At 44.0% G+C, this 16,731-nt stretch overlaps 1 long non-coding RNA gene across 1 annotated transcript in view; it reads right to left on the minus strand.

The window, feature by feature from the left end:
• LOC126470220 (uncharacterized) overlaps positions 1–16,731 on the minus strand; it is a 32,053-nt gene that overhangs the window by 11,225 nt on the left and 4,097 nt on the right. The window lies entirely within an intron of this gene.

The raw sequence follows: 16,731 nt of genomic DNA on the forward strand, positions 1-16,731 counted from the left end.
TAAGGTATCACCTTCGAAGGCCAAGATGAAGGCACCGGTAGCTACCTGATTGTCCCTCGGACTCCGATGAACACGTCGGACGAAATGTACACCTCGGCGCTCTAAATTTGCGCGCAGCTCGTCATCAGACTGCAAAAGGAGGTCCCTATGGAAAATAACACCCTGGACCATATTTAAACTCTTATGTGGGGTGATGGTAATGTGAACATCCCCCAACTTGTCACAAGCAAGTAACCTGCGTGACTGGGCAGAGGATGCTGTTTTTATCAAAACTGACCCAGAGCGCATTTTGGACAAGCCCTCCACCTCCCCAAACTAGTCCTCTAAATGCTCTACAAAGAACTGAGGCTTCACGGATAGAAACGAGTCCCCATCAGTTCTGGTACAGACGAGATACCTGGGCGAATACACGTCACTGTAATTCATTGCCTTTCATTCCTCCCATGGTGTGGCCAGGGATGGGAACGATTTGGGGTCATAAACGTTAGCTTTAAAATGAGCCCTCGAACGCTTAGAGACTGCTGGGGGCTGGCCGCCAGCGAGAGATGATGTGCCACGCTTCATTGTGGATCATCCGCCCTGATGACACCTACTCCGACCAAGGGCCCTCCCCACGGGCGCCACCCAGCCGCAGCAATAGCCACCTGGCAGGATGGCCATTGCCGGGAGTCCTGATGCCCCAGGGAGATGGGCATCTACTCCTTGGCATACGTGGGGAGTTAACGGCGCAGGCATCAGTAGAGCGATCCCTGTGTTGTCAGGGGGCTACAACCAACAGGGTACATGGCGGCCCCACCACAACGGACTGGCTACCGTGCTGGATCTTAGGTGCAAAAATGTCCAAGGTCGTCGTCACAGTTAAAAGCAACACTGCAGAGTGCAGCGTGGTAATCGCACCCAGGGACGTATCATCGCCCAAGAGATGGAAAACGAGTGGGACACCATTGCAACGACGAAAAAGCCGGCTAAAGGTCTCAATGCACGACGGATACAGTGCACCATGTAAGGCGCCCTTCCCCAATTGGCTCGCTCTTCAGAATAATTTAGAAAGATGGAGGTCAAACCCGAGAGGGGACCATCACATAAGGCCGAAACATTTGAGACTCCTTTTAGTCGCCTCTTACGACAGGCAGGAATACCGCGGGCCTATTCTAACCCCCGAACCCGCAGGGGGGATTTGGGAATAGAAAGGTAGGACTTCCTCGGCACTTCCTCGATTAGTAGAGGAGACGTTACACACTACTAAGACACAGATGAAGGAGCAGATGCAGGCACGACCAACATGACAGATTACCACCAGCCAAACCACAGGGAGCGACTGGCAGGGATCGGGGTCAGGTACAGAGGGAGGAGCAGTTCCTGTGGTAGCTCAGTACATCAGGAGTGCCTGATGTACGCAAGCTACATCAACAAAATACGTTTCCACAATCTGAGATACTATCCATGTAACAGTCAAGCCCACAAGTCACGTTTAATTTGAGGAGTGCTTAGCTGTATGTTGTGAGAAAAGTGGAATCCTTCTGTGAAAAACAACTAATATCACTGCATTCCTGATCTGCAAATTTAGCTGTCTTGCTTACTGACTGATGGTCATGAACATTCACTAACGACATTTATGGACTTGTATATCAACTGCGGGGAGGTACATTCCTCATAATCTTATCAAGGATGACTTTATGTCTATCCCAAGTCGTTTAGGGATCTGGGTTCTATTATATGAAAGCCTCACATTCTACTGAATTCTCAGAGATCATGTATAGTCCTGTAATCAAAGGCCCATTTTGTGTCTATTCCACAACATTTAGAGATCGAGATTCCAGTATGTGAGAACTTTACACTGTTATGAGATCTCAGAGATCATGTACAGTCCTGTAATTCTGATCACTTGTCTATTGCCATGAATTTGTTGTGTAACTTTTATTTCAATCATATGTAACGCTCTTGGTCCTGTAATTTTCACAAATATTAGTCTAGTTAACTGAACATTTAATTTATTTTCCTTCAGTTGTGTAGCTCTTGTAAAACTGATTACGATATTTGGGTTGGCAGTAAAGATAATTATTTCTCCTTTACTGTTATAAATGAAGGGGTCATTAATACAGAATAATAATAATAATAATAATAATAATAATAACGGTAAACCTAATATCAAGTAGTGTAACATGCCAGCAGTGAATTTTCCCCAGTCTGAACATGGCGTCTTTTCTGAACTGATGAAGATGCCTAATATGGATTTCTGCTTTCTATTATCCCGAGCGCGGGATCCCAGGTTCGATTCCCAGCGGGGTTAGGGATTTTACCTGCCTCGAGATGATTGGGTGTTGTTGTGTCTTCATCATCATCATTCATCCCCAAAACGGTCGGAGGAAGGCAATGGCAAACCACCTCCAATAGGACCTGGCCTAGTACACCTGGCCTAGTACGGCGGTGCGGGTCTCCCGCATCGTTCCCCTACGCTCCGTCACGGAGTATGGGACTTCATCATCATCATCATCATCATCATCATCATTAGTTCAATATGACATAACATGCTTGTGTACCTTCAGTCCCATGAAATTAAAGTTTATTCAAGAAATGTTGTGATTTGTGGTCTTTCAGAAATCATGCGAAAGTCCAACTGAGAATATGGAGGGAGGGGGGCTGATAGATTAAAAATTCTGAAAAACATATCTTCAGGAATTCAAATTGTGATATTTTTTCATAATCTTACTTTTGCAGATACATTCAACCATTACCTCTTCCATAACTTTGGAGGAAGATGTGAAGTGATCTTCATGAACAATTGTTAATACTTGCCTTATTTTCTCTAACAGTATGGTTGGTCAATAGCAGACTCTGATCACTTTTGGGAGATTCCTTCTGTATTTTCTCACATGTGTGACTGATTATAGCAGCTATGTCAGGAGAATAGGCTTTTAATATCACTCTATGAAAATTCCTTGTTTAAGTGTTGCAGCACATGCATGACTGATTGAAACAGCCATGTCAGGAGAATAGGCTTTTAATATTTTACTTTAAATTTTAATCAGTTCATGAGAGTTTGTGTCTTAAAGAGGTTTAATTACATTTCCAATTTCCTGTGAAAAAATTTGACTAGCACAAAACTGATGGACTGTTTGCGTAACATGCAGTCACAAACACTGAACTGATTTTCCTTTTCAGCTACCTATACCAACTTCCTCCATCGTGTTAAGGATGTAATTATTAAAAATGTTTGCTATGTAATAGCATCCTTTCTCATGTGGCCATTTACTTTGATAGCTAAATCATCCTGATGCTTGACATATCTCACAGTTTTCCTTATATGGCTTTAACAATGTTTTCACAAATATTTACTTAGCACTTGACATGCAGACATTATGATTTTCTTTGATAATGATTCTTAAGATGGGTCAATATGTTTACTGTTCAGACAGTTGTACATATGTGCTTGTTCTAACCATTTTGGACAGATCCACAAGGTTTGTTCAGAAAAGAGATCACTAAATCCATAAAAAGTAACTTATTGATCAGAATAGTAAACTGCATCAAAATTCTTCAAAAAAGGACCATCCTACACTGATATATTTTTGCCAGTGAGATTTCCAAGTATTGTATGCCTCTTGGAAAGCTTGGGTTCAAACGTCCTTTAGGGCATGCATAACAGCAGTTTTCATGTTGTCGATGGTCTTGAAATGGTATCTTTTCAAGGGTGTCTTGAGGCAGAGAAACAAAAAAAAAAAAGTCTCCTGGAGCGAGGTTGAGACTGGGGGTGGGTGGAGTGGGGTGTGAGGCTAGGGCACTGTTGCCACATCATTTTTGAGCAGGTAATCACTCACCTAAAAAGTGGTCTGACTGGGTGCATTGCCCTGATGTAGCTTCCCAGAACTGGCGATGTGTGGGCTGATGGTTACAATTTCATGAAAGTGGTGTTGAGTATATCCAGAGTCTGAGTTACCACACACACACACACACACACACACACACACACACAATCTCTCTCTCTCTCTCTCTCTCTCTCTCTCTCTCTACGGTCTGTATTAAAAAGTTCACACACACGATTCATGCTGTATAAACCTTCCGACATTTAAGAGCATTCAGAGTGAGTTTCACCATTGGCGTCATCACTTCGGTTGTCTTGACAGACATTCATTCCTAAATGTTACTCAAGCACTGAAAAATTTTTGGCACTGGACTTACCAAGTTTCACACAGACTTTCATTGAATATTGTTTCTCAAGTGAATTCTACATTGTGTCTAGAACTGGCTCACCAAACAGAGGTTCATGTAGGGACATATCCTGATTTTCCAAGACCTTGGAGTAAAACTGGGGTTGATCATGCTGGGACGCTAAAAACATCCACCAATTAGTACAGGGAGATAGACGTACTCCAACCCAATAGGAGCATCAGAATAGAACTAGTGACATTACTTGCTGGACAAACCTTGTATTTTCCAGCAGCTCAATATTTTAATTCCTTCAAAATTCATGGCCTTTTTATGTTCTGTTACTTCTGTATTTCGCAATTCTTATTGGGATCAACTATTGGACGTGGAGACATTTATCTAGAAATGTGTCAAAGTTAAAAATTAGCATTTAATACATTAAATATAGCACTCCAACATATATTCCCTTAGCTCTTCCAACACTCGACTGTTGTGAAATAATTAATTACCCTGACTTACTTGTCAGGAACTCCATTTAAGTAGCCATATTGTCTATTGACCAAATATAAAGACATTATTAAGCAAGTAACTTACCAATATGCAGCTGTCTTGTACAGTTCTGAAGCAAAGGTTTTCAAATGATACTGAAATATAAGTGTTGAGCAATATTTTTATGCCAGGGGTTTGATTTCTTAGAAAGAAAGTAAGAATCTCCTGCAGAGTTGGCTGAAACACTCCACGGAGTTGTTCAGCCACCTAATAGGGTAGGTTTTACTTCCTCCACACACAATGGCCCCTTTCCATACAGAGTATTTATTGAGAGTAGGGCACCATTATTATACCCAATGCTGATACATGAGACACAGCAGAGATCTGGAATTTAATCTAGTACACTGGCACAAAATCTGGTACATAGGAACTTTACAGCCCTTACCCAGGATTCAAACTGGATACCTCTCAACAGAGTACCATTGTACAGGCATACATTTACGATTTCAGCTGTGGATCGAGGTGGGTACTCCTTTTAATTAAAAACACAGGGGATATGGAAATTGAAATTGCCACAAGTTGTTATTTGCCTACATTTGTCTGTCCAATAATGCAATAGTGCTTCTGAGCTTTTTAGCTATTGAGGCAGCTAAAACAGACTACCCAGAATGAGTAAGTCAAGGTGAGGTTTTTATTAAATTATAGCAGACAATGTAGCAAATTTTTCGACATAAGGAAATAATTTTCAATGTTTGTAGCTGTTGACTCATGATATGAAAATCTGTTTTTAAGTGAACTATGTACTTTTTCTGCAGCACTGGAAAGTGCCTCTGAGAAGGACTTTAACATATGTGATACTTAATCAAACAGTAAGAAGGTAAAACTGTAGCATTGCCTGAGCACTGAGAAAAGACATCCCATAATTAATATTTGTTTTACTGTAACACAAATAAGCAAATACTTAAACAATTCTTTGTGTACCCACTTCTCCCAGTAGTACAAACTGCCCCAGAAACCTGTTTGGTTTCCATGTGACTTGCTATACAACAATGATAGGCAGTAGTTGTTTATATTATTATTGATTACATTATTATTATTATTACTATTTTCTTTAGAATCTGTCCCATGGATCATGTGCAGTACAACACACTGTATTGTAATGTTAGACATCTTACTCTTCTTAATTTTGAGGCTATACTGTATTTACTCATATTTATATTTGCACATTCTACACATAGGTTGCACAAAATTCATGTACCATATACAATGATAGTATCTTAGAGTTTCACATTTAATTTATAAACTGTCAATTGAAACATATGTTACTATTACATGTTATCAAAATATTCTCTTACTGAGTAGATGCCTGTGTCTTAACCTTTCTCTCAATTTTTTTTCCTTTTTTACATTTGTGACTGATTTTATAGGATGTTCTAGAGTTTTATTCCCATGTGGTAGGTAGGCTTTTGGCATTTGTAAGTGTTTTGAAGCATAACATGGAAATTACCTACTTGCTGTGTGCAGTGATAGTGAATTTTCTCATATTTTATTATGAATCTCCCCCCCCCCCCCCCCCCCCCCAAATGAACCATGGACCTTGCCACTGGTGGCGAGGCTTGCATGCCTCAGTGATACAGATAGCCGCACCATAGCTGCGACCACAACGGAGGGGTAGCTGTTGACGGGCCAGACAAACATGCGGTTCCTGAAGAGGGGCAGCAGCCTTTTCAGTAGTTGCAGGGACAACAGCCTGGATGATTGGCTGATCTGGTCTTGTAACATTAGCCAAAATGGCCTTACTGTGCTGGTACTGTGAACAGCTGAAAGCAAGGGGAAACTTCAGCCATAATTTTTCCCTAGGGCATGGCATGCAGCTTTACCACATGGTTAAATGATGGCCTTCTCTTGGATAAAATATTCCAGAAGTAAAAGAGTCTCCCCATTCAGCTCTGCAGGTAGAGACTACTCAGGAGGATGTGCATTATTAGGAGAAAAGAAACTGGCATTCTACGGATCGGAGCATGAAATGTCAGATCCCTTAATCAGGCAGGTAGGTTAGAAAATTTAAAAAGGGAAATGGATAGGTTAAAGTTAGATATGGTGGGAATTAGTGAAGTTTAGTGGCAGGAGGAACAAGACTTCTGGTCAGGTGAATGCAAGGTTATAAATGCAAAATCAAACAAGGGTAATGCAGAGTAGGTTTAATCGTGAATAAAAAATAGGAATGCGGATAAGGTACTAGAACAGCGTAGTGAATGCATTATTGTAGCCAAGATACACACAAAGCCCATGCCTAAACAGTAGTACAAGTTTATATGCCATCTAGCTCTGCAAACGATGAAGACATTGAAGAAATGTATGATGTGCTAAAAGAAATTATTCAGATAGTTAAAGGAGATGAAAATTTAATAGTGATGGGGGACTGGAATTTGATAGTAGGAAAAGGAAGAGAAGGAAAAATAGTACGTGAATATGAAAGAAAGAGGAAGCCGCCTGGTAGAATTCTGCACAGAGCATAACTTAATCATAAGTAATACTCAGTTTAAGAATCGTGAAAGAATGCTGTATACATGGAAGAGGCCTGGAGACACTGGAAGGTTTCAGATAGATTATATAATGGTAAGACAGAGATTTAGGAACCAGGTTTTAAATTGTAAGACATTTTCAGGGGCAGATGCGGACTGCGAAAAGGTAGGAATTTAAGGAGATGGGACCTGGATAAACTGAAAGAACCAGAGGTTGTAAAGAGTTTCACAGAGAGCATTAGGGAACGATTGACAAGAACAGCAGAAAGAAATACAGAAGAAGAAGAATGGGTAGCTTTTAGAGATAAAATATTGAAGCCAGCAGAGGACCAAGCAGGTAAAAGATGAGAGCTAGTAGAAATCCTATGGTAACAAAGGAGATAGGCCTACTGAATTTAACTGGTGAAAGGAGAAAATATAAAAATGCAGTAAATGAAGTATGTGAAAAGGAATACAAACATCTCAAAAATGAGATTGCCAGATAGTGCAAAATGGCTAAGCAGAAATGGTTAAAGGACAAATGTAAGGATTTAGAAGCATGTACCACTAGGGGTAAGACAGATACTGCCTACAGGAAAAGTAAAGAGACCTTTGGAGAAAAGAGAACCAGCTGTATGAACATCAAGAGCTTAGATGGAAAACCAGTCCTAAGCAAAGAAGAGAAAGCAGCAAGATGGAATGAGTTTATACAGGGTCTACACAAGGGTGATGTACTTGAGGGCAATATTATAGAAATGGAAGAGGACACAGATGAAGATCAAATGGGAGATATGATACTGCATCAAGAATTTGACAGAGCACTGAAAGACCTAAGTCAAAACAAGGTGCCGGGAGCAGACAACATTCCATTAAAACTACTGGTAGCCTCAGGTGAGCCAGTCATGACAAAACTCTTCCATCTGGTGAGCAAGATGTACGAGACAGGTGAAATATCCTAAGACTTCAAGAAGTATAGAATAATCCCAAACCCAAAGAAAGCAGCTGTTGACAGGTGCGAAAATTGCAGAACTATCAGTTCAATAAGTCACTGTTGCAAAATACTAACATGAATTCTTTACAGGTTGGTTGGTTGTGTGGGGTTTAAGGGACCAAACAGCAAAGTCATCAGTCCCTTGTTTCAAATGTGGTCCATTCCGCTAGCGTGACATCTCAGGAAAGTTAGAACAATAAAAGGGAAAAGGCTAAAAACGCAAAAGGGCAGTCATGTTGTCAATGATAAAAACAAAATGAGGGAAGTCAGCAAGAGAACTAACCCAACACTATGCTGAAGCAGCATAGGCAAGACCACCTGTGACTTAAAAGGTGCAACAGCTAGAATGTAGAAGTACGTATGGGAAAAGGAGACTAACCAATCCTTTTTTTTTAAAAAAAAATGGGTAAAAACAGAGTAAAAGGGGAAGAAAAGAGGATCTCGGTCAGGGAGGCGAGTCGGGAATCTCCAAACACGGCTTACAGCAGGAGATACCCAAACACTCACCGCCCTGCCCCAACACCAACCTTAAAACTGAGAATAAAAACCACTTTCCTGTAGGAAACTGAGAACCAGAGAGACCATCCGGGAATCGTCAGCCAACATCAAAGGTAAAGTGTTGGGGAGTCTGTACTTAGCACGCAGAGTCAAAAGAAGGGAGCATTCAACGAAAATGTGGGCTACTGACTGGAAGGCTCCACAATCACAAAGTGGGGGTGGCTCATCATGCAAAAGAAAACCATGGGTCAGCCTGGTATGGCCAATGCAGAGACGACACAGTGTGGTCGAGTCCTTTCACGAGAGGTGAAAGGAAGAACGCCACGGGCCTGGTGTCACCTTTATCGCACGAAGTTTATTAGACAGGGGAGTAGCCCCCCAAGAGTTGGCCCATGACTGTGCGAACTGGGATTTGATGTGAAGCCGTAAATCCGCTGCAGGAGGGGTTACAGAAAACGGGGGGGTAAGTGACTGCTGCCCCAGCCAAACGATCAGCCAGCTCATTACCCGGGATACCCACATGGCCAGGGACCCAAAGGAAGTCAATGGAACAAGCAGCACGGTGAATATCAGCGAGATGGTCATGGATGGCAGAGACCAAGGGATGGCGCGAAAAACACCGGTCAATAGCAAGAAGGCCACTCATTGAGTCCGTACATAACAAAACGCGGTTGTGTTGGGACTGTTTAATAAAGGTAAGGGCCTGGGAAATAGCCATCAATTCCGCAGTAAACACCCCACATGTAGGTGGCAACAGATGATTTTCTGTTCCAATAGAGGACGTGAAGGCATACCCCACATGATCAGCAGATTTAGAGCCATCAGTGTAAAAAACAACAGCATCCCGAAACTCCCATAAAATTTGGCGGAAAAAGGAATGGAACACCATTGGGGGGATGGAATCTTTCGGACCTCGGTGGAGATCCATCCGAATTCGAGGCCGAGGAACTAACCAAGAGGGGGAGGTGGGGGGTGGGTGGAGGGGAGGGAGCGAGGAAGACAAACAAAGAAGGAAGCTGAAAATCACGGCAAAGAGATGCAAGGCGAAGCCCAACCGGTAAACCCGCCCGAGGGCGGGAATCGGGTGGGTGACGTCCATGGTCTGGGAACAGGATAGAATAGAAGGACGAGTGGGAGAGGAACAGATAGTGAGTGCATAAGACACCAGAAGCTGGGACCACCGAACAGAAAGGGGGGGGGGGGGACCCAGCTTCAACCAGGAGACTATCAACAGGGCTAGTAGGGAAGGCACCAGTGGCCAAACGGATACCACGATGGTGGACGGGATCCAGCACGTGCAGTGTGGAAGGAGCAGCTTAACCATAAACTTGACAACCATAGTCCAAGTGAGACAGAACTAGAGCACGATAAAGACGGAGAAGGAGGGAACAGTCCGCACCCCAAGAGGAGTGGGCACGGAAGCGAAAAGGACATTGAGTTTACGGAAACATCCTACCTTCAGAAGTCTGATATGGGGAAGCCAAGTGAGCTTGTTGTCGAAAAGAAGACCTAGGAAACGAAACTGTGGGACCACAGGCAATCGTTGTACATCGAGATAGAGCTCTGGATTAGGGTGGATCGTAGTACGGCGACAGAAGTGGACCACCCGCGATTTTAGAGGAGAGAATTGAAACCCGTGGGAGAGGGTCCATGCAGAGGCACGCCATATAGTTCCCTGGAGCTAACGCTCTGCAGATGCCATCGAAGAGGAACTAACCCAAATGCAGAAATCATCCACATACAGGGCAGGGGCGACCAAAGGACTGACAGAGGCCACAAGTCCATCGATAGCAATGTGGAAAAGAAGGACACTCAAGACAGAACCCTGTGGGATGCCCGTCTCCTGGATCCGTGGAGAACTAAAAACAGTACCAACTCGAACCCTGAATGACCGATGGAACAGGAACTGGTGGATAAAAATCGGGAGTGGGCCTCGAAGACCCCACTGATGAAGGGTAAGAAAGATGTGATGGCGCCGGGCCGTGTCATAGGCCTTGCAAAGGTCAAAAAACACTGCAACCAAATGGCGGCGCTGGGAAATAGCCTGACGAACTGCGGATTCCAAGCGAAGTACATGATCGATGGGAGACCGTCCCTCTCAGAAGCCACACTGGTAAGGGGACAATAGATCCCGAGATTCGAAGACCCAATTGAGCCGACGGGCTACCATCCATTCAAGTAACTTACAAACAACATTGGTCAGACTAATTGGCCGATAGCTGTCAACAGATAGGGGGTTCTTACCAGGCTTAAGGACAGGAACCACGATGCTATCCCTCCACTGAGAGGGGAAGTCACCCTGGAGCCAGATACGGTTAAACACCCGAAGAAGATGTTGCCATTGTGGAGCACTGAGATGTTGAAGCAGTTGGTTATGAATGGAATCTGGGCCAGGGGCCGTATCATGAGAAGAAGATAGAGCAGAAAGAAATTCCCATTTAGTAAAAGGTTCGTTGTAAGATTCTGACTCACAAGGGGTAAAACATAAGGTGGAAGCTTCAGCCCACTGTTTCTGGTGAAGGAAAGCAGCTGGATAGGAGGCTGATGTTGATGCCACTGCGAAATGGGTCGCAAAGATGTTCTGCAAGAACTAATGGGTCCGTACAAAGGCCATCTGGGAGGTGAAGACCTGGGAGGGTGGACTGCCGATGGCAACCTTGGAGAGAGCGAAGTGTAGTCCATACCTGTGACAGAGGGACAGTAGAACCGAGGGAAGAAACAAATCGTTCCCAACATATCCACTTGCTCTGTCTGATTAAATAATGGGCTTTAGCGCGGAGGCGTTTAAAGGTAGTAAGGCTGGCTACGGATGGGTGCCTCTTAAAGTGTTGCAAAGCTTGACAGCGATCACGGATGGCAATGGCTGTACTCCACCACAGGACTTGCCGGCGACGAAATGGTCCAGATGAGCGCGGGACAGCAAGGCTAAGCGCGAACAATCGCGTCAAACACATCACGTAGGACGTCATCAATACAACCCAACAAAGAAGGAGAAAACATGACCTATGCAGTGTATAGAGGCCAATCGGCACATTGGAAAGACCAACGAGGTAACCTGTCCATCGGTGAGCGGGAAGGGAGAGAGAGAATCAACGGGAAATGGCCACTATCACAAAGGTCGTCATGTGGCGACCAGTGTAATGAAGGGAGGAGAGAGGGAGAAGAAAGAGAAAGATCAATGGCAGAAAAGGTACCATGACCAGCACTGAAATGAGTAGGGGAGCCATCATTAAGAAGGCACAAGTCGTGGTCTGCAATAAACTGGTCTATGAGAAGACCTCGTCTAGAGATGGAAAGGCACTGCCCCACAAGGGATGATGAGCATTAAAATTCCCTAGGAGGAGGAAGGGAGGAGGAAGTTGCTGAAGAAGGGCAGTTAAGGCAGCAGGTGTAAGAGTCCTGTCAGGAGGGAGTTAAAGATTGCAAACTGTGACCTCAGAGTCCAGGTGGACCCTAACAGCAACCACTTCCAATGTAGTTTGAAAAGGAATCCACGTGCTAGCAATGTCTGTACGGACCAACGTACAAACGCCACCAGAAGCCCGCAGGGGTCCGGCCCGATTTCGACAGAAAACACGGAACCCACGGAGGGTCGGTGAGTGAGCATCAGGAAAATGAGATTCCTGTAGAACCACACAAGCTGCAGAGTAAGACGAAAGAAGGGATTTCAGTTCTGGAAGGTGACAATAGTAGCGATTACAATTCCATTGGAGAGCCACAGAACGATGATTTAAATGGGGGCTGAACACGCCAAAGCCAGTCATACCACCGGGTCCCCACCCGTCACCAACAAGGAGGGGGCGACATCCATGAATGACAGGTCAGAATCCGGTTGTGAAGTCAGGGATGGGACCTCTGGTGACACCAGAGGATCTTTGTCCCGGGACTTATGTTTCTTCTTCTTTTCAGGCTGAGATTGAGGAGGGCTATGTGGCATAAAGGAGCCAGCTGCAGCAAGATCGGGAACAGAAAGAGACCGAGCGACATGGGGGCAGACAGACCGCGGCTCTCGTGGTCGTCGCGTGGCAGCAGACCTTTGGCCTGGAAGGTGCCGGGGAGGGGCATACCGGGAGAGGCGCCCTGGACCGGCAGACGCCGAAGGAGTGGGACACTTCTCTGGCTGGGGAGGGGCAGCAGCGCACAGAGGAGAAGGTGTGGGAGCCACAGGGAAGGGGGAGAGGAGAGGGGTCTGGGATAGGAGTAAGGAAGGGAGAGGAAGGGGTGAAGATGTAACCAAAGCGTAACTAGATGACATGGACACAGCGTGAAGACGTGTATACTTCTTACAAGCCTCTGTGTAGGTTAAACGATCGAGGGACTTATACTCCTGTACCTTCTTTTCCTTCTTATATACTGAGCAATCTGGTGAACATGGAGAATGACTGCCATGACAATTTACACACACAGGAGGGGGAACACAGGGACTCCCCTCATGGAGTGGACATCCACAGTCACCACAGAGAGGGGCCTCTGAACAGCGGGAAGACGTGTGTCCAAAACGCAAGCACTTAAAACACCTATTAGGAGGTGGGATGTATGGCTTCACATCACATCGATAAACCATAATCTTAACTTTCTCAGGGAGGGTATCCCCTTAAAAGGCCAGGATAAAGGCACGAGTACCAACGCGATTGTCCTCAGGACCCTTCTGAACATGCCGAACAAAGTGTCCGAGATTGTCCTGAAGTTCCTCATCAGTTTGAAGGATGAGGTCCCTGTGAAAAATCACACCTTGAACCATATTTAGAGACTGGTGGGGGGTAATGGACACAAGAATTGTGCCAAGATGGGTACAGGCATGAAGGGCCGCTGATTGGGAAGCTGAAGTAGTTTTGATCAGCAACGAACCCGATCGCATCTTGCTCAGGGAGTCGACTTCGCCAAACTTGTCTTCAATGTGTTCCACAAAGAATAAAGGTTTGGTATTGGTGAAAGTATCCCCATCAGTCCTGGTGCAAACTAGATAACGGGGGAAAGGTTTCGCCCCTAGCCGACGGGCCTGACCCTCTTCCCAGGGGGTAGCCATGGAAGGGAAGGTCGAAGGGGCAAGAGAAGCAGCACTCTAAGAATCAGTTCCACGCAGAGAGACGGCCGCAGAAGAACGGCCAGAGTTCTGGACCCGTATGTGTTTAATTTGCATAGCGTCCGCTCTGATACCACCCACTCCGATCAGGGGCTCTCCTCACGGGCGCCACCCAGCCACAGCAAGGGCCGTCTGGCACGGCGGCCATTGCCGGGAGTTCCGATGCTCCAGGATGACGAGCAACCACTCCAAGGCATGCATGAGGAGGTCACAGCTCAGGTATCAGAAGTGTGATCCCTGTGTGTCCAGGGGGCTCAACCAAAAGGGTACATAGCGACCCCACCACACGGGCTGGCTACCATGCTGGCTATGCACCCTAGCATCAGACAATGACGTAAAAAAAAAAAAGGTGGAATGTACTAGGAGGGCGCACGTCGGAGACACTAGGTAAGATGCTCTTCCCCAAATGGCTCCACTACGGGGGAGAAATTTAGGAATGGAGGTCAAACCCCAGAGGGGGACCAGGGAATGCCAAAAGGAGGAGGTGATTACGCAACAAAGCCAAATTGTAAAACCAACAGAACCAGGAGGATAGCGGGGGCCAACATAAGCAAGGACACCAAGAGAGGGAGAGGAGAGGAAAGGAGGAAGGAGGGGAAGGGGAAGGAAATGCAGCCCTGGAGAGAAAGAAGGCTGCAATAGCTCGGAGCCCCGTGCTTGCCATGCACGTATCCACAAAAGAATTGTGGATCCCCTGGGGGATTCTTTACAGGTAAATGGAAAACCTGGTAGAAGCCAACCTCGAGGAAGATCAGTTTGGATTCTTTAGAAATGTTGGAACACACGAGGCAATACAACTTATCTTGGAAGATAGGTTAAGGAAAGGCAAATCTATGTTTCTAACATTTGTAGACTTAGAAAAAGCTTTTGACAATGCTAACTAGAATAATCTCTTTCAAATTTCGAAAGTGGCAGGGGTAAAATACATGGAGAGGAAGGATATTTTCAGTTTGTACAGGAACCAGGTGACAGTTATAAGAGTCTAGGGGCATGAAAGGGAAGCAGTGGTTGGGAAGGGAGTGAGACAGGGTTGTAGCCTATCCCTGATGTTATTCAATCTGTATACTGAGCAAGCAATATAGGAAACAAAAGAAAAACTTAGAGCAGGAATTAACATCCACGAAGAAGAAATAAAAACTCTGAGATTTTCCAACAACATTATAATTCTGTCAGATACAGCAAAGAACCTGGAAGAGTAGCTGAACAGAATGGACAGTGTCTTGAAAGGTGGATATAAGGCAAACATCAACAAAAGCAAAACAAGGGTAATGGAATGTAGTCAAATTAAGTCAGGTGATGCTGAGGGAATTAGATTAGGAAATGAGACACTTAAAGCAGCAAATGAGTTTTGCTATTTGGGGAGCAAAGTAACTTATGATGGTCGAAGTAGAGAGGATGTAAAATGTAGACTGGCTGCAGTAAGGAAAACATTTCTGAAGAAAAGAAATTTATTAACATCAAGCATAGACTTAAGTGTCAGGAAGTCGTTTCTGAAAGTATTTGTATGGAGTGTAGCCCTGTATGAAAGTGAAACATAGGTGATGATTGATTTAGACAAGAAGAGAATAGAAGCTTTTGAAATGTGTAAATGCTGAAGATTAGAGGTGTAGCTCACATATGTAATGAGGTGGTACTGAACAGATTTGGTGAGAAGAGGAATTTGTAACATAATTTGACTAAAAAAAGGAGTCGGCTGGTAGGACACATTCTGAGGCATCAAGGGATTACCAATTTAGTATTGGAGAGAAGCGTGGAGGGTACAATTCGTAGAGGGAGACCAAGAGATGAATACATTAAACAGATTCAGAAACATGGACGATGCAGTAGTTTTTCAGAGAAGAATAGGCTTGCACAGTATAGAGTAGCATGGAGAGCTGCATCAAACCAGTCTCTGGACTGAAGACCACAACAACAACATTACTTATTTCATGTTTCTCGATTAATAGTGAATTTTCCCAAGATGTACATACAGTGGAATGGTGATATCTTTAATTTTTTAAAGTGAAGACCCACATAAATCTCTAACACTCTTTCCAGTAACGATTCCAATACCTCTATTTTGTAATTTGAAAGTACTCTGTGCTGCAAGAGAGTTACCATGGACATATCTTAGATTAGATTAGATTACATTAATACTAGGGTCATTCCATGTTAAAGAGACTTTGTGACAAAAAAATTAAAATGACAATATTACAAATATAACCTTAAAAATGCCAAGTTAAAAGTACATTTGTTCATTGCAAAATAATCATGAATATGAAAAAAATAAATTTCTACCTTCACTAAGTGTTTAAAGTGCACTATTCTATGGCACCAAAGAGAGGTATGTTTTATGCTATTTCCAGATGAATATTAGTTGTGTTATCCATAGCTGATTGTTCTATTGTTGCAAAGAATATTGAAGTCAACATTGTTATAGCTCATAATAATTCATTTTGCTGAGGTAAGCTAATTGCATTTCTTTATTTTGTTAGTTTTATAATATATATGCAGCTTGTAACACCCGTAACAAAAAAGATACAAAAGTTTAATTTGTAATCTAGTAAATTTGTTCTGTACAATACCTTTCTGTAAAAGTGAGGTTATACCCATGTTTTACAATATCATACCATTACATGGCATTTTGAAATCTTATTTAACACTCTTAGAGCTGTTACGGGTGTTACTAATTTTTGTTTCGGGTGTTACTTAACACATGCGTAACACCCTAACTTGAATTGGAAGGTTTAATGCCACCTCAATCTTTAGTAGGCCTAGGCCCTACATTTAAATTATAACCAAATGGTATTATTATTAATGAATAAAGTTTCTTAACTATGTTTATGACATATGAAAACAGTTTTGCCAGCCGGTGTGGCTGTGCGGTTCTAGGCGCTTCAGTCTGGAACCGCGTGACCGCTACGGTCGCAGGTTCGAATCCTGCCTCTGGCATGGATGTGTGTGATGTCCTTAGGTTAGTTAGGTTTAAGTAGTTCTAAGTTCTAGGGGACTGATGACCACAGATGTTAAGTCCCATGGTG

This window comes from Schistocerca serialis, chromosome 3, assembly GCF_023864345.2.
Source record: "Schistocerca serialis cubense isolate TAMUIC-IGC-003099 chromosome 3, iqSchSeri2.2, whole genome shotgun sequence".
In the NCBI taxonomy this organism is placed as follows: Eukaryota; Metazoa; Arthropoda; class Insecta; order Orthoptera; family Acrididae; genus Schistocerca; species Schistocerca serialis.